General features: G+C 41.7%; 1 protein-coding gene across 1 annotated transcript in view; it reads left to right on the forward strand.

Moving 5' to 3' along the window:
• atxn1a (ataxin 1a) overlaps positions 1-16,929 on the forward strand; it is a 90,242-nt gene that overhangs the window by 19,716 nt on the left and 53,597 nt on the right. Inside the window, exon 2 of the mRNA XM_023412148.2 lies at positions 4,231-4,418. The gene's annotated coding sequence lies outside the window, so the exon portion shown is untranslated. The remainder of the gene's footprint in view (positions 1-4,230; positions 4,419-16,929) is intronic.

A 16,929-nucleotide genomic window follows, 5' to 3' on the forward strand; every position in this document is an offset into this window, starting at 1 on the left:
TTTCACACCTTCAAACTTGATCACAGACACTTATTGTGAGCCCTATATTTACAGTCACTTATGGGTTATGATGAAATTATTACTAATATTAGTATTACAACTCTTTAACTTGGTGCTATACAGAGGGTATGTACAGGTTGATACAAACTGAAAGAAGTGCTTCAAATGCTGGTACATTACTGCTGCAGATCCCCAATCATGATTATAGCCCTTGCATATATGAAGAGTGGCAAGCTGCTCTGCAGACTGGGTTGGGTTCAGCTAACCAGCCTATTGTTGGCCAGTTAGTGGCTACTCTGGTCAGATGCAGCCAGTGAACATAGAGCCCGCAGGGCAATCCAGGAACTTTGCAACGCTGCACTTTCCTCATTCCTTGGAAGCCTACACTTATGATGCATTTTAAACCCCAAAAAAAAAACCAACCAAAAAAAAAACAGCATTGTTTTTTAGCAGTGCATCTTTTGCAGAATAGCCAAAAAAAAGTCAGTTTCAGCGGAATTCCCTTCTGAGGCCAGTTGCCTGCTGGTGCATTTGGTTCATTCCTTTTATTCGAGGGTTTATTCATTTTTTCTTTCATCTAAATACAAAGATGCAAATAGAGAGCAAAGGCAGCATAAGGAAGGACATGCTTACCGAGCCAAACAAGCCCACTAGGGAGCGTGGAGTGCCCTCCTGGCCTCCTGAGAAAGATTTAAATGATTTTAATCACGTATAAGCAAAAACAAAATATGTGTGAAAACAAGCAAATGTGACATGGAGTGTGATAGATGTATAGATAAAACTTAAATATAAAAGACCGTAATGAAAAACATATAGAGCCCTGTAAATACCTAGACAGTAGAGTTTCTTGTGTCCCCCTCTGTCTAGTAGCAGTGTGGATGTTGTTGATGGTAACAGAGGCATTAGCCAGACAAGCCAGGTCAGAGTGTAATCCTACAACAGATACTGCTCTGCTACTCATTACACACACACACACACACACACGCGCAAACATGCACACAACCCACCTATGGCTCTGTGTTCTCTGTTGACAGCTGTGCCTGCTGTGTCTCTGAGTGTGCGTGTGTGTATGTGTGTGTGGGTGCGTGCACACTTGTCCAACCCTGAGTGTGACAGAGGGACAGCAGGCAGGGGACCAATAGAAAAGCAGACTGAAAGGGGCAGGGCACGGTTTCATAGGTGCACATGGTCACACACACACACACACACACACACACACACACACACACACACACACACACACACCCATGCTGCCAGTATTATTGAGTATCTTGTGCGACAGACAGGGAACTGAATCCTAGACTGCTGAGTCGCAGGAACATCTTGCTGTTGTGTGTGTGTGTGTGTGTGTATTTACAAACCTGCGTGTATGTGTAAACTTTTCACAATATTTTCCATGAATCGGATAGACAAGGTGAATCCAGTTGAAAGCTCTGTCCCATATTAATTTCAACCCTCAAATCAACCACAGATACTGTAGATATTGATTTATGGGAGTAGAGGATTTACATTTTTTTTTTTTTTGTATTACATATATCCGCCTTTATGTTCTAAAAGAGTTGTGTGTTTCTTCTTTTTAGATTATGACTTTTCTTGGGCACACAGGGTGTGACCCGGCCATCAAGGCTTCCATATCAGCTCTGAGACTGATGAATGAACGATGAATCTATTCATACACAAAGGTCACAGCCTGCGTTTTCATGCTCCCTGCTGCAAACTTTTCACATCCTTATTTTTTTTGGGTTGTAGTTACAGGAGGAGAATAATGCTCACAGTGCTGGCGGTTCAGGGTCAGGTATGTTTACTATGCTGATTAAGCTGTTAATCTAGGCTAATAGTACACACAGCCATTGCGGTAAACAGTTTTTAAGCCATAGTGTAAATAGATTAATACTTGGGTCTGCGTCTGCATAGAGAATCAAAAATTGTCGACTGCAGAAAGCTGGCACTGAATGTCGGGTCACATTTATGATCTTGTTTACTTATTTTACGACTTTATTCTTCAGATAGTTCCTGATTTGAATCAAAATTTTGGCATTGTAGATTATAATAGTGTACCGTACTCTCGTACTGATTATGGAGAGCATGTTTAGAAATGCATCTGCTGTAACTGCTAGTGAGCGTACCTTCAATTCTTATATGGAAAATACACATGGAAACACAAAGCATGAGTGTGACAGTTATGGGCGTGTGAAGCGGATGAGGAGCTGATCTTGTGTTTATCAACCAGGCTGTGACAGATGACATCACACTCTCTCAAAGACACTCAAAGACTCTTCGCTAACAATATGTCAAACAATTAGGAAGTCGTCTTTGCTAAAGCTCTGCCATCGGTGTTTTCATCTTGTGTGTGTTTGTGTCGCTTCTTCGGGTGGGTTCGTGAGTGTGTACGTGCCTCAAAATACAGTATGTACTGTGGTACACCAGGTGTTTTACAGGTTTCACATGCCTGCATCCTTGTGTGTGTCTGCGTGTGTGTGTGTGTATTTGAGTTTGTGTCAACTTAGTACAAGAAAAAGTGTGCTTTAGTATCAGTTTCTGTCCCCAGGGCCTGGTTGTCACATGATCAACTGACCTGATTTTGTGTTGCCAAGGAGATGCCTTGTTTCAGGGTTCAACTTAATGCTCAGCTCTGCCCCGTGACCTTGGGACATGTCTTTGTCGCTATGGTAACAGCCTCCAGGGTTACTTTAAATAAGAGGAGTGCACTGGGTGGGTGCACTAAGTATTTTTCTCTGTGTTTGTGCATCAAATTAGACACTTTACAACATTTGTTTACCTAGAGAGGATCGCTCCCTTTCTGGAACGGCACGGTCTCAAAGTTAGATTCACACCTGAGGGACAGTAGTTGCAAACAGAAGTTTGGACAGTGTTGGATCTGTAAGTTCCTGACCTACAGGACATAAAATTGGCATTTTTTTTTTTTTTTTGATTAATGTACATGCACAATACAAAAGGAGAAATGTGATACTCATACCTACATTGTGTGAATGGTTTTATTATGTGTCATTAAAATGGAACTTAATTAAACTGCATCAAATCCTTGGTGTGTATTTAGTTACATATTTGTGGCTGTTTATCAGCGCTTAAAAAGAAAAAGCACTTAGCATTTATAGTGTAAAATTATTTTAAAACTTTAACAACAACAACTCTGTCAGGCTACGACAATGAGAAAACCAACAAACAAATTTTGTTTCCTCAGAGATACTAGTTTTATTACCAGCTTTCCATTTCATCATAATAGCTCTCAGTTTACTGGAGGCATTTGGTCAAAGTGAAACATTGTCCGCACCAGAAAGAGAGCCAAGCTCATGAAAGAGATCTAAATGCCTCCAAATAACTATGTTTTTGTTAGAAAAAAAAAAGGAGGACACACGCCTCAAACCAGTGTCTCTTGCGGGTAAACAAAGCGTGGTTGCCATGCCGATGGGGCGTCAGTGTATAAATAGCACGGGTGTTTGTTCTGAATACTCCTAGGAGAGAGCGACAGAGAGAGGGAACAGCAGGGAGACAGTGATAGCCAGTGTACAAAATCACAAGCACAGACTTTAACAGATGCACAGACTTAAACTCAAATGACTCAAAGACTGTGGCAGCGATTAATATGGAGCCAAAGTCAACAGGTTGAATTTTCAAACCCATTTATTGTGGGAGACGCTCGTCACCAGTGGAGACGACTGCAGGGGTTTAATGATAGGAGTTTAGACGGTTTAGTAATAGCACATTATGGTGATTTTATGTCTGTTTGTTGTTTGTTTTGATGTGCTATGATATTAAATTATATTGTAATTTGCTTTCGCCAAATTCACTGCATAAAGTAGAGCTCAATAAAATCTGAATCCAAGTGCTTAAATGAACATGTTGTTTCTGGAGTGTAAAGGATCTTTACCTCTGAGGACTGATAGTCACTACAAGCTGACATTTCTTCCTGCGCTGCTGTTCTGCACAGCTGCCATTAAAGCTGAGAGGAAATCATTTTGTGGAAAAACAACACTTGGCTGAAGGTTAAGCTGACGATTGTAATTGCATAGCATGGATTTTGGTTATTATGCAGTGATAATTGAGCTTGAACAAGCAGGAGCTGTGACCTCAATAATCATATCAGGAAACATAATATTGCCAGCTGATTTGTAGAAAAGAGTAAGGAACACTCTGAACATTGTGGTAATGCTTTCTCTGTGTCTCTCTCTCTCTCTCTCTGTCTTTCTCTCTCTCTGTGTTTCCGTGCAGGTAATGGTGACAGCAGCTGCAGACAGACAGACGTGGACAGACGGCGCAGACATCCGGGACGCTTCCCTCCCATTGGTAGAGAGATCAAGACTTCACACCAGGAACTGCAGCTCCAGTCGGGTGTCAGCTCTCAACTGAGCGGCAGGCTCCACCTACTCCGCCCAAGTGGCTCCGCCCCCTCTGCTCAGGTAGGATGGACTGGATTTTTAGCGTCAATTAAAAAACTAAACTACCATTAAATTCAAGTTTTCAAGTTGTTTAAGAGGTGTATATATTTATGCAAGCTCATTTGGTAACCATGGCAACACATAGTATGCACCATCATTTGATTGGTGGGATTTTTGAAATGGTGGTGTGTTGTGTTGTGCTTGTGTCCTGCACTGTGTATTTCGGCAAATACAATAAAATATAGTGACCACACAGTTACTATTCCCTCATACTATGACATTGGATTATCCATATAACTTCATGATTACACATCTTGGTTCATTTGTATTAGGCCAGTGTGACTGCAAAACAAACCAGAACTAAATGATATGATGTATAATTTCCTCCCTTAGTCCTTAGAGCTGAACAACATGTGTCCAAGCAACCAAAGATGGCAGCTGTGACTAACCTGACTCTTCCTCTGACAATAATAACATTCATTTGTCATTAATACATTGTTACTGAAACTCTGAATTCAGTAGATTAGTGGTCACCAACCTTACAATCTTATAACAAGTCACCATGTAGTTTCTCCAAAAGTTATGTCTTTACAGGGAAAATGAGTTGTGATTAGTTTAACAAATTGGCAGTTTTTCCTTCTTTTATGGTTTTATTTTTCTTTGCGAGGTGGCATTTTTGCTTTGGACACAAAAAACAACAGAACCATTTTCTATCAGAGATGTGGAGTATTTTTGTGAGTAACATTTGTAATGTAGCATAGATGTACTTAGCTGTGTTTTGGGGTTTATGTGTTTCTACAGCTCAGAGGATAAACTTCTCCTGGCCTGTCTGAGCCCCTCTCCTCCTTCCTCCTTCTCTTCTATTCTCCTTTAATGTGACTTGACGTTCGATTTTATTCTTTTCTTTCTTATTCTTCACTTTGACCCTCCCACCATGATGTCTCTCAGCTCAGTTTTGCAGATTTATCTTCTGCCAAATTCCCTCCCTTTCTGTCCGTCTCCCCTCTCCTCCCTTAGTCTCTCTACCCATTCTCTAGCTGAGAGGGCTCTCCCCCTCTCCTCTTTTCCTCCTTTTTTGTGTCCTCACCCTCCACTGTATCTATTGAAGCTCCTCTGTCAGTCCTTTATCTCCGTCTCACCAGCTGTGTGTTGAAGCTCCATTCTCTCCTATGAGAGAGAGCAGCCTGAGTAGAGGGGCTTACTGAGAACAGTGGGAAAGCCAGTCTCTGCCTTTCCTCTCATTGAACACACCTCTCCTCTCCTCTCCTCTCCTCTCCTCTCCTCTCCTCTCCTCTCCTCTCCTCTCCTCTTGTCTCCTCTCCTCTCCTCTCCTCTCCTCTCCTCTCCTGGATTTTCATATCAATTTAAATTCAAAGTTTAATTAGTTAAAAAATGACAAAACCCACAGAGAAGTATTTTCTGAGGCTCATCCCAGTTGCAGAGTACCTGCTTTTGACTAAACAGTTTTTTTGTTTATTACCCTTCAGCAATATACAGTTATACTTGACTCACCAACAGCATCATTAGATTTTCCTGTGAGGTACTTCAGTGTGCTCGGGGACTTGCCTCATAACTATACAAATATGTTTTGAAGTGCAGCCTAATTAGTTTATTAAATTAACTTTGTACCAATTCAGAGAGGGGGGTAAAATAAGGAGAGCTTCAGAGAGAAAGTATAAAGGAAAGGTAAGATGCAAATGAAACAAATGCAAGAGAAGTATATCATTAAATAAAAATGCTGCTACAAAGTACTCTTATTTTTTTCGTGTTGCAGAGATTCAAACTCTCCCTGCTCTCTATCTCCTCCCTTTCTCCTCTCTCCTCCCTGTCTCCTCCTTTCTTCACCCATCATTCCTGCTGAATGGAAATTAAACATTTCACTCCCGGCTTCTTTCTGCTTCCTCTCTCTTTTGTAAATCCACTGTTGACAGTTGCCTTTCTCTGAGCAGAAAGCCCCAGAAATGAGCAGATGGAGGGCTGACAGTCTAGGGGGCTCAAACAATGATGCTGGGCGGCAAGTCGTGGTGATCAGCACATGTCAGAAAAATGGCTGTTAATGGGAGTACCGTATACAGACTGTCAGTCAGCTGTATAGGGGCTGGATCCATTTTTGTCTCGCTGCCTGTTGGGGATGTAGAAGATTTGACATTTGGGTTAAGATGTTTGGCACATTCACACTTAAGTCGTATCCTGCACGGCTTCCAGTTCGAGTTCGACAGTAGACTAAGCTTATGTTGCTAGAGAGCTAACATAATCATGTATAATACACTTCTTATGTATTTGAGTTATTAAGATGGTGCTAATTTAGCTCCTGGTTTGCTTTACTGTGCCGAAAAGAACATTATTCAGCCATTTATGACAAAAACGTGGATGTAATAATTTCCTATCATGTCACCCAATCATATCTTCCTTATTTAAAAGGAAGTAACTATGTAATCTAGTACAAAGCATGGGGGGAATGGACTTCCCATTAATTAATTGCAATGGATGGCATAATATTCTGGAAGTTAAAGCTTTTCTCTCAAGTCAGTTCATATTTCCTGTACAATTGATGCACTATATGTCTTTCCAGGAAGCTTCCAATGAAATGATTAGTAGGTTATTGACACATAAAATAAAGCATTAATGAAAAATAAAAAGAATAAAAGTTCTTTTAGATGTTACTGTTTGAAGTCTTTGTTTTCAGTTTCAGATAGAGATGTCCCATCAGCTCTACAGTTCAGGCTCCTCTTGACTGTGGCTGACTGTTCAGAATTCACAGAAATCAGGAACAGAATCAGCGTCTGTCTGCTTTTACTAGACTGCAGGGATCACACTGACACGCTCATTACGCTCTTTTTTTTTTTCCTTCTTTTTTTACATTACTGTAACTTTAAATTCAGATAATCCCTGGGGCTTGTTAGTAAAATATGCTTAGCTTTGATTTCATTACAGCAGAACTCGGCTGTGAAAGACATTTTATAAGCCAGGAGAAAGAGTAAACTTATTTACGTCTTGCAGGGGAAATCTGACAGCTTTATATGGATTCAATCAGTTTTCAGAGATTGATTTTTTTTTTTTTTTTCATTTGAAACTGAGATTAGTCCCACCCACTCTCTCGTGCTTAGACTCCATGCAGCCTGCAGCAACGACTCACAGTAATCTCCGAGTTGTGAAATTACCAATTAACCCAGCAATGCTCTCTATAATAAAGCTTCTTCAGATGTCCAGCATAGCCAGGGGGTATCAGTCCGTGAACAACTGCTCAGTGTAAACTAAACTGAGCCTGCCCCTGTTGTTTGGCATTAGACTGCAGTAAGGGGGTCAGAAGTATAAACAGTGTTTGCTCTAGCCTGCTAAAGGTTAGCATTCATAATAAGTTAAATAAACAATCAGTTAAATGTCAGACATAGAATTCTTTCGAAACCTCACATAAGTTCCTTGTAGTAAGAAACGTAAAATGCAGAGGTTGTCTTCTCCCTGTGTGTGTGTGTGTGTGTGTGTGTGTGTGTGTGTGTGTGTGTGTGTGAGTATGGATTTCCCCTTCTCTGTTTTCTTGTAATAGCTGTGCTCTGCTTTATTTGATCTGGGCCCCCGCTCTCATAGTAGGATTGAATTGGTTTTGGAGAGCAAGGGATACACACACACACACACACACACACACACACACACACACACACACACCTGAGACTGCCAACTGCAACAGCAGCAGACCGAGGAGGGAGAGGGGACAGGAGAGGGAAGGAGAAGAGGGGCAGCGGGAAATTAAGATACACGAGGACGGGAGGAGGTGGTTAGAGAATGAAGAGAGGAACAGAAGAGGAGGAGGAGAGAGGGTGTGTTGGAATAAACGGAGAGAGAGGAGGAAAGCAGGAAACAGTGGTAACTTGCATCTTAAAAAGAAAGTATTCTCTTTTAATTTGGTACTGGCCAAAGACAAGGCAAAGGAACTAATTGAATTCATCACTGATTCACCCCTTCCTGTCTCTCTCTCTCTCTCTCTCTCTCTCTCTCTCCTCTGCTCTCCTCTTCCTAATCTTTTCCTGCTGTTCTCTATTACTACCCCCCTCCAGAGTCTCTCATTTGCTCTTGCTTTTGTCCTACTGTCTTTACTTGTCACACTGACACTCTCCCAAAACACGTCCTGTCTCTCTCTCTCTCTCTCTCACACTCACACACACACACACACACACACACACACACACACACACACACACACACACACACACACACACACTCTGTGGCTGTCTCGGCACACCAAAACAATTAGATAATTACCTTGCCCAGTGTCGCTGAGTTCATCCAGACTTCTGGTTGTTTCTGAATTACCGAGAGGAGAAGGGGGAGGTAGAGAGAGGCGAGGAGGCAGAGCAAATGAAGAGCGGAGGAATGAATGAAAAGAGAGACATTCTCGATCGGACGAGCAGACCTGAGTGTGCCTATTGTGCATGTACTACAAACTGCGAACAAAGAGAGGAAAGGAACACAATAAAGTACTTTCAAACAACATTTATTTGAATGTTTCTACCAAGGCCATTCTATTGGGAAAAATGAAAACTCTCACAAAGCCGTATCATGGCTCTTTTTGTAAAGACATGTATAAGTACATTTCACAAATTTGTATGAATGTTAAAAAAAGGGGAAATAGCTGTAGTAGTGACTATACTTGAACTAGAAAGGTCTATGTTCCACATGAAAACATCCTTCAGTTTTACAGGAAACACTGAATTTCTTCTGCTTTAAGTGTTACTTTGTGTAAGTGGCAACATATTCAGATCTCTGGTTAGAAATAGAAAAGTGGAATGTACTTACAGTGTAGTACATTAAATACTTAAAAAAAAAATTTTCAGGTTACAAAACTAAGATCATTCTTGCATTAAAACTTGCAACTATGCAAGCAGCAGAAATCGATTTTACTTAATGTTTTATTTTTTATTGGATTTAATTAAAAGTCAAACTAACAGATGAACAGGTTCATCTTTGAAATCTCTCACAATCTATCTCCCGTATCAAGTGACTTCATATCGGCCCCGGCCCCCGAAACTGTAGCGTAAACGTTATTTCTTCCAGGTTGTAATGCTCAATACCGCAGCAGCAGCGCGATACATCATCTGTTCTCTTTCTGCCAAGCACCACCCGACAAAGCAGTTATATCGTAGCATTGATAAAAAACAGCAATCTCTTTTTGCGCAGTTGATACCATCATGAGAGAAAAATCGCCTCTTCCTATCCTGAGAATCACAAAAATAAAAGATCAGTTCAGGCAGAGCAAGTCTTTTCCAGTGAACTCCGGCAGCACATCTTTATTGTCTCCATACAGCCGCCGTCTGTTTACAAAGGAGAGATGTTGAAATCAGGTTTAATAATCATACAGGAGGTCCAATGGCTTCTCCCATAGGAGCTAATCAGCGTGTGTATGTCTGCTCAGCTTAACCACTGTGTTCCATTACTCTGTTGCTGATAAACATCGGTGTGTGTGTCTCTCTCTCTAAAACTGTGCGCGTCTGTCTATGCCTGTCAGCATATTTGTTGCCTTAATAATACAGCATCTGCCTTCAAGTAGGGCCTATATGTGTGTGTGTGTGTGTGTGTGTGTGTGTGTGTGTGTGTGTGTGTGTGTGCGCGCGCCTGCGTGCGTGCGTGCACTGTAAGGTAGGCTACATGGGCGACCGCCTACAATTTTTTGCGTATGTGCTCTATAACACGCTGAACGCATATGTACGTGAAATGTGAAATGTCATGTGGAGCTGCGGGGTATTGACTGGAATTCAGCCATCAGCATGGAAAAACATGTTGCCGTAGGCCTTTTCTAATGAGCCATGCATGGGCTGGAACATTGTGTGTGTGTGTGTGTGTGTGTGTGTGTGTGTGTGTGTGTGTTTGAAGGGATGGGGGTGTAATGCCCTGCGTCTGCATTTTTTTTTTTTTTTTTTTTTGTGGTGGGTACTGTATCTTTGTGAGCATTTACTCTTAAATATGTATTGGAGAATTAGATAAAGTGGGTGTTTTAGGAGCTTAAGAAATGCGTGTGTGTGTGTAATTCGGCTCCGTGTGGGCTCCCATTATTCACATAAGCATGCTTGTCTACTGTCTGTGTGATTAATCCACCGTCCTTTCCTAACTCCGACCCACTTTTGTTGCTCTTTTCTTTGTTTGCTCTTGATTCTCCCCTGCTTTATAGCATTAAGCAATGAGTAATGATGACTGACATCATCTCTGGCTAGGCTAGTGCCGACTAATTGGCCAGAGCGATCTGATTGCATTAGATGTTATTCCTTTAGGGTATTCCCTGTCCTGCGCCCCCGCTTTGAAAGATATCCCGCATTGCTTGCATGGACCAAACAGATCGCTGTTGGTGCTTGGCATTTCGTTTGGTTTCACAGGAGGAAAGAAACAAACCGAATTCACCGCTTGGTTGTAAGCACGTCGTGAAATTAGCATTCGTGATTCATGGCTTGTGTTGTTTTAACCTGAAAAGTGAATAATACTAAAAGCTGTGATCGCTGTTGAGCCTTGTCTGGTCTTGTTAATTGCTATCATCTAAAATGCACGTCTCAGGATGCCTCAAGGAAATTACAAACACGCTACGGGGACACTAATATACTGCTGAGATATCTTTGGTTATTGTGTGGATGCTCTGGGTGCTCGTGCAGTAAAGCAATAAAGCTTGAAAAATGAAGTTGGGCTTTAGATTTACCAACAGTCATGAGAAGCTCTTTCCTCCTCTCATCTCTCTCCCCCTTCTCCGTCTGACTTTCTCTGTCTTCTGTCTCACACAGAAGCCGCTGTAAGAGCAACCTTTTCAAGTGAGGTAAAATGATTATAGTAATGGATGCCCCCCCCCCCCACACACACACACACACACTCCCACTCCCACCACCACTCCAACATTTCTCTCTTGCTCTCCTTTCACACTGACTCCTCTGTACATTCTGTTCTGTACATTAGTGTGGCCCCGGGGATGCCCTCGCTCTCTGCGGCTTAATGCAATCACACCTCCAGTATAAGTGCACTGTGTTAGAGAGAGAGAGAGAGAGACAGAGAGAGGGAGGGAGCGTTGAGAAGAGAGATGAAAAAGTAAGAGGAGATGCAGAAGGGGACTGGTGGGTGGCAACTGGCAGGAGTGATCACATCAGAGGACGATAATTACCTGCAGACAGAACCGACAAGTCATGCAAATGAGATAATTTACAGGTCTTCCTGCCAGTCAAGGTAACGGTATAGTTTCTTGCCACAAATGTCATCTGTGCGGTCTAATATCCTGTTGCCTTTATGGTATTTTGATTATGATACTTTTCACAGCTGGCACGCACGGAACATCTGTAAATACCAGTCATAAAACACCCTGAGTGACGAACTGAAACGCTCATCTGCACTGCGAAACAGTTTTACTTTCCACTTGACGTTATTATTTGGCCCAAAACAAACGAAATAAAATCTATAAGGTCACAGTTTTACAACACCAAGGCCAATTAGATACAATGAAAATAGTTTAGCATGAGATTAAGTAAGAGCTTCAGTTCAGCTCCAAATCAAACTTTCTTTTCTACATTTATTTGCACATTTAATATTGAAACAAACAAACAAACAAGAAAAAGTCCCCCACCTCTGAAATTGGTTCCTATTCTCAGGTGTTTTTGTGGATTGTGTGCCTGGATGTTCTCGAAGAGTCAGGAGTCCATGATGACAAACACTTTTCCCCAGGAGGAGTTGAGCTCAGTTCAGCATCTTCAGCTTTTAGTGAGATGAATGGGGATGGCCTTTGTGGTGCCTGGGAAGTCCTTATGCTGAGACCTATAGAGAGTTTATTGCTTTTACAACTAAGCTGTATGATAAAGTGCCATCTTTCTAACCACCCACCCTCTCCCACCTACCATTTTCTCTCCATATCTCACTGTCTCTCTGTGTGTTACTCCGACTCTGTGCCTTGTTGCCTCTGTTATCTTGTTCTCTTTCTCACCTCGTCGTCAATGTTCCCTTCATTTTTCTCCCTTTCATCTTGCTGTGTGTCCTTATTTCTCTGTCAGTTTCCCTCTGCTCTTCGCCGCACGCCTCTCTCTAACTCCCTGATGTTGACTTTGCCACACTCTCCTCTTTGTCTCCCTTCCATAACCTCTCCTCCCCTCGCCTCCCACCTCTCTTTAATAGTTAACAGCGCTGTGACATTAGCAGCCACTGCTTGTTAATGTTATTTATGTCAATTTCCTTTTTCTGAAGTGGTTGGCATGGCTGAGCAGACTCTGAGGAGTGTTTCTAATTGGCAAATGGGTTGGCAAGTTTATACAATGCTCATGATCTGACGCTGGTACGGTACCTGAGTAGTTAGCTCCAATCACTGCCTCCCACCTTCTGTGATAATTATGTTGAGAAAAACAGTCAAGTTGGCTTCAACAGGAGGCAGGGAGACAAATAAACTTCATTTTAAGACTCTGTTTTTGCCAGATAGTGATGATACACTGGTTTACAGCTATACACACATACAAATCACCATTACGTCTTTAGAAACAGGCATATGTGTGTGTGTGTGGTGCTGGGAATTGTATACTCATAATTTTCTTTGGCGATTGTCAGCTCTACAATAACAGCTGGATTACTTTAGTTCTTTTCACAAGGGCTGAATTATCAGTTATTTTTATCTTTACAACAAAAGTTGGATTGTAACTGGCCTGTCAAAAAAAAAAAAGAAAAAAAGTACTGTGTAGTGCTGTGTATACCAACCCTCCCTGCCATCACCAAATGGTTGGCGCAGTCTGTACCCTCGGTGCTGATGGATGGCCACTTACCAGTATCCCTATATACTCTCCACTTATGCTCCTCTATACTCAATCCCTTTATGTGTGGAGAGGTGTGGGCTAATAGCCCATTGAGCTAAACTAGTTTTCCTACACTTGGGGGAACGGAGCGAACCTGGGGCTAATGTAGCGCCCTGTGGTTCCCTGAATGGTATAACAATGGCAGATAGGCTTCGGTTGAGCGATTTTAATGGAATAGTGCAGGGTGATAGCCAGGAGTCATTACTCAACGCTGATACCTGAGAGATATTTTCAAACTTACAGTATATGTTTGTACCTGCCTACAAAGAATTTTCAGCTTCAGTACCACCACTCTACCGGACCTACAGTCAAAGAGCTGCTTTTCCACAGGAATCTGTGTTTAGAAATATATCATTTCTCTGATCAGACTCATCTGCTCATCACTGTTTCCTAGAGCCTAAAGTGACATCTTCAAATTACTTGTTTCAGTTCAAGAAATTATTGAGTACAGCATCATAAAAGACAAAGAAAAGCAAACAACAAAACAACAAAAAGAAACAAGCAAACATTTGGGATTTGTGCTTGAAAAGTGACTCATGCAGTACCTTCATGTAGCTGTGTTGTCATGTGTAATAATGATCCTGCATTCGTGCTTTATTGCTTGGATAAATGATTTGGCGTCTGAAGAGATCCTACATATACTGTATAGCTACAATAGATAAATTATACTAAAATAAATCTTCCCATTCCTTTACATACTGTATTTTCATCATTTCTCTGCTAAATAAAATCTCTTTGTTGGACTGAAACCCCCAGACCTTTCATTAACGCATTTGCACAACGCGGCCCCCTCTCAGCAATAATTCCTGCTCCGGTGCTACGCTCTGCGGGGACTCCATACTGTATCGTGATCGCCTTAGATTGGGAACGTGCTGCACAGATCGCAGAGCAGCACAATGCCGTGAGCCTGCCACTGTACATAAATGTAGGCTGTGTTGACTGGTGCGTGGGAGGTTACATAAACATAAACAGTGAGGGAGGAAAGAACTGCCATAACGTCACATTTATAATTATGTGGAACAGAGGAATTTGCGACCGGAAAAAAGGGACAGTGAGTAAAAAGCAAGTCTAGTTGTTCTCTTACTTTAAGAAGACTTAAATGGATCGTAGTACTGTAGGTTGTCATCCTGAAAATAATTTAACCCTGAGTAGAAATGGTGATGAGAGCACAGCAGACCTGAGACGTGAACCATTAATTACACTAGTTAGTTATTTACCTGCTGTGGGAGGGAGGAACGCTCCCGTCCTGATTGTACTGAGATACCACGCAGGGTTTTCTCACCATGACTCTAGAATAACCTCTGAGCTGTTTGAAGGTGCTAGCAGGTGTGTGTGTTTGTATGCACTGTTTGTGCGTCCTTGTATGTGTGTGTGTGCACGGAGGTGTGTGTGAATGCATTTGACAGCAAGGATTACATAACAGAGATCCCTGCTGCTGCGGGTCACAGTGAATGACAGGAGCACACACACACACACACTCACACACATACATATACTCCTGTATGCTTTAGTCCTCGAGACCTATTTGATCTGCAACCTGATTGGCTGAAGTTTTTTTTAAAAATTTATATATGATGAAATCTTTAACCACAAAATAGCCAGATTTTTCTGCTTGTTGACATTTTGGCTTTTAGGAAACAGCAGCTCATGTCCCTCCACCTGTATGGTGTCTTTGAAACATTTTGGAGTGACACTGTACAAGTCCTTGAAAATGCTTAGCGTGGGACAGGATGCAATGCAAATCATCACATCACATGAGAACGCAAGAACAGACATGCAAAGACGGCTCTCAACAGTAGCAACAAGTCAAACAGACACAAACACGCAAAAGGGACAAACTCAGTCCACCTTCATACACACATATACACACAGGGATACATTTGTTTTTGTCTGTTTCCATGTTGAGGACTTTTGACTTCTTTTGCTACACACACACACATACACACACACACACAAACACACACACAAACAACCAGGAGCTGTGGAGTTGCTGCCAACTTTGTGGAAAAAAGTATTTTCTTTTAGGTATTTTTAGACTGTGCTGGTAGTAGGATTGTGGCTGTGTCTGTTTTTTTGTTTTTTCTTATCACGTCCCACTCAGGTGATAGCACTATCAAACATACTGGCCATCTTTAAACTTGAATGGAGGAAAAAGGTTTGTTATATAAAGATGTAATGCAGCCTGTATCTCATCCCCCTTCCCTTCTCTCCTCTCACTGCACCAGTCATACTAATGAATCTACATCACTCCTTTAATAGAAATCCATATCTGCTAGTCGGCAGAGCTGCACTCATGCACCCGTGCACCCACACATACATCTTTACATATGTTGTTTCTTTTGCAAGCTCTTGCACATATTCTCTCCCTCACAAACACAGACACACGGACACACACGCACAAGCAGAGTTTATGAGTGAGCCTGCCACTGTGGATGATGTGTCATGTGTAGAGGACACATGGGTCCAGTTTGGGCACTGATTCTATTCTAAATGAAGCAGGAGTTTGTGAATTATTGAAACGCCTGTCCTCTTTTCTCTGCTCAGTCTCCATCTCTCTCTTTCTTCTCTCCCTCTTTAGATCTCTCTTTTTTTCTCTCTCCCCATTCCTCTTTCTCACACACGCTCTTATCTTCGCTTCCCTCTTTTTTCGCTTTTATTATCCTCTATTAAATAAGTTGGGGGAGGGTTGGGAGGAGATTGATTTGTGAATCAGTACTTCAGGGTGTGTGTGCATTTGTGTGATTTGAGTGATGTTGGTTAATCCAGTGTTGTCCTTGGGGACAGATTTGGCCCATATTACAGCCCACTGTTACTGTGTCTAAAATCTCCTGTGCATTGAGACAGTCATTATTTACTGCCGTGCGTCGCACCAGCCCCCTCACCAGCAGTTCTTTCATAAGACCCCACCCTGATCTGCTAAAGCAAATACCAAGAGATAGATGGAGAGTTGAGTTAAAAAAAAAAAGAAATGCATTTAATTACATTACACTGGCTACTGTAGATGCTGCATTCCAGCAGTGCAAAACAATTCATGCAATGTTATTAGAACTGAGTTGATCATTATTTAAATAGAAAAGAACATCTTTAATATACCAGATCTGATCAAATGTGTTTTTATCTTTCATTTTAGAGGAAAACTATTGTCCAGCACGTGCTTTCACCAATATAAGAGAAAATAAAGTGACAATCCCACAAGATGTGATGACAAATCCCCTCAATGAGGTAAATAAGGAAAATAATCTTCAACAGTGTAAAATATAACAATAAAAGACACTTTGTCTTTGTACACAGAATGGATTATTTTTTTTAAAACTGTGCAGTATAAAAGGAATTCATTGGAGTAATCCCATGTGGTATATAGCAGTACAACCCAGACTTATAAGACATGCTCCCAGCAGGTTTAACTTCTGATTTCACCTTTGAAAATTTCTCTGCAAGGAGAAACTACAAAATTTGTCATCTAATCTTTGTTTAAAACTTTGACACACGCTGTATAAAAGGACATACGGAGAGATTGAAGAAGTGTGACTAAATACAGGAGCCGGATTTATCGGCTCTGTATGACACTAAAACACACACTCACATGCAGGCTACTTCCCATCATCCTCCCAAACAGACTCACCACAGGTCAGATTAGCTGCTGCTACACTGTGTACCACCCACTGGTAATTACTGATCAGCAGTCACAGAAATGTAGGAACAATGTGGGAAAATAATATTAGTGCCTTGCCCCTGTCGTT

This window comes from Seriola lalandi, unplaced genomic scaffold (assembly GCF_002814215.2).
Source record: "Seriola lalandi dorsalis isolate HSWRI2012SDOR001 ecotype SW California unplaced genomic scaffold, Sedor1 jcf7180002054476, whole genome shotgun sequence".
Taxonomy (NCBI): domain Eukaryota; kingdom Metazoa; phylum Chordata; class Actinopteri; order Carangiformes; family Carangidae; genus Seriola; species Seriola lalandi.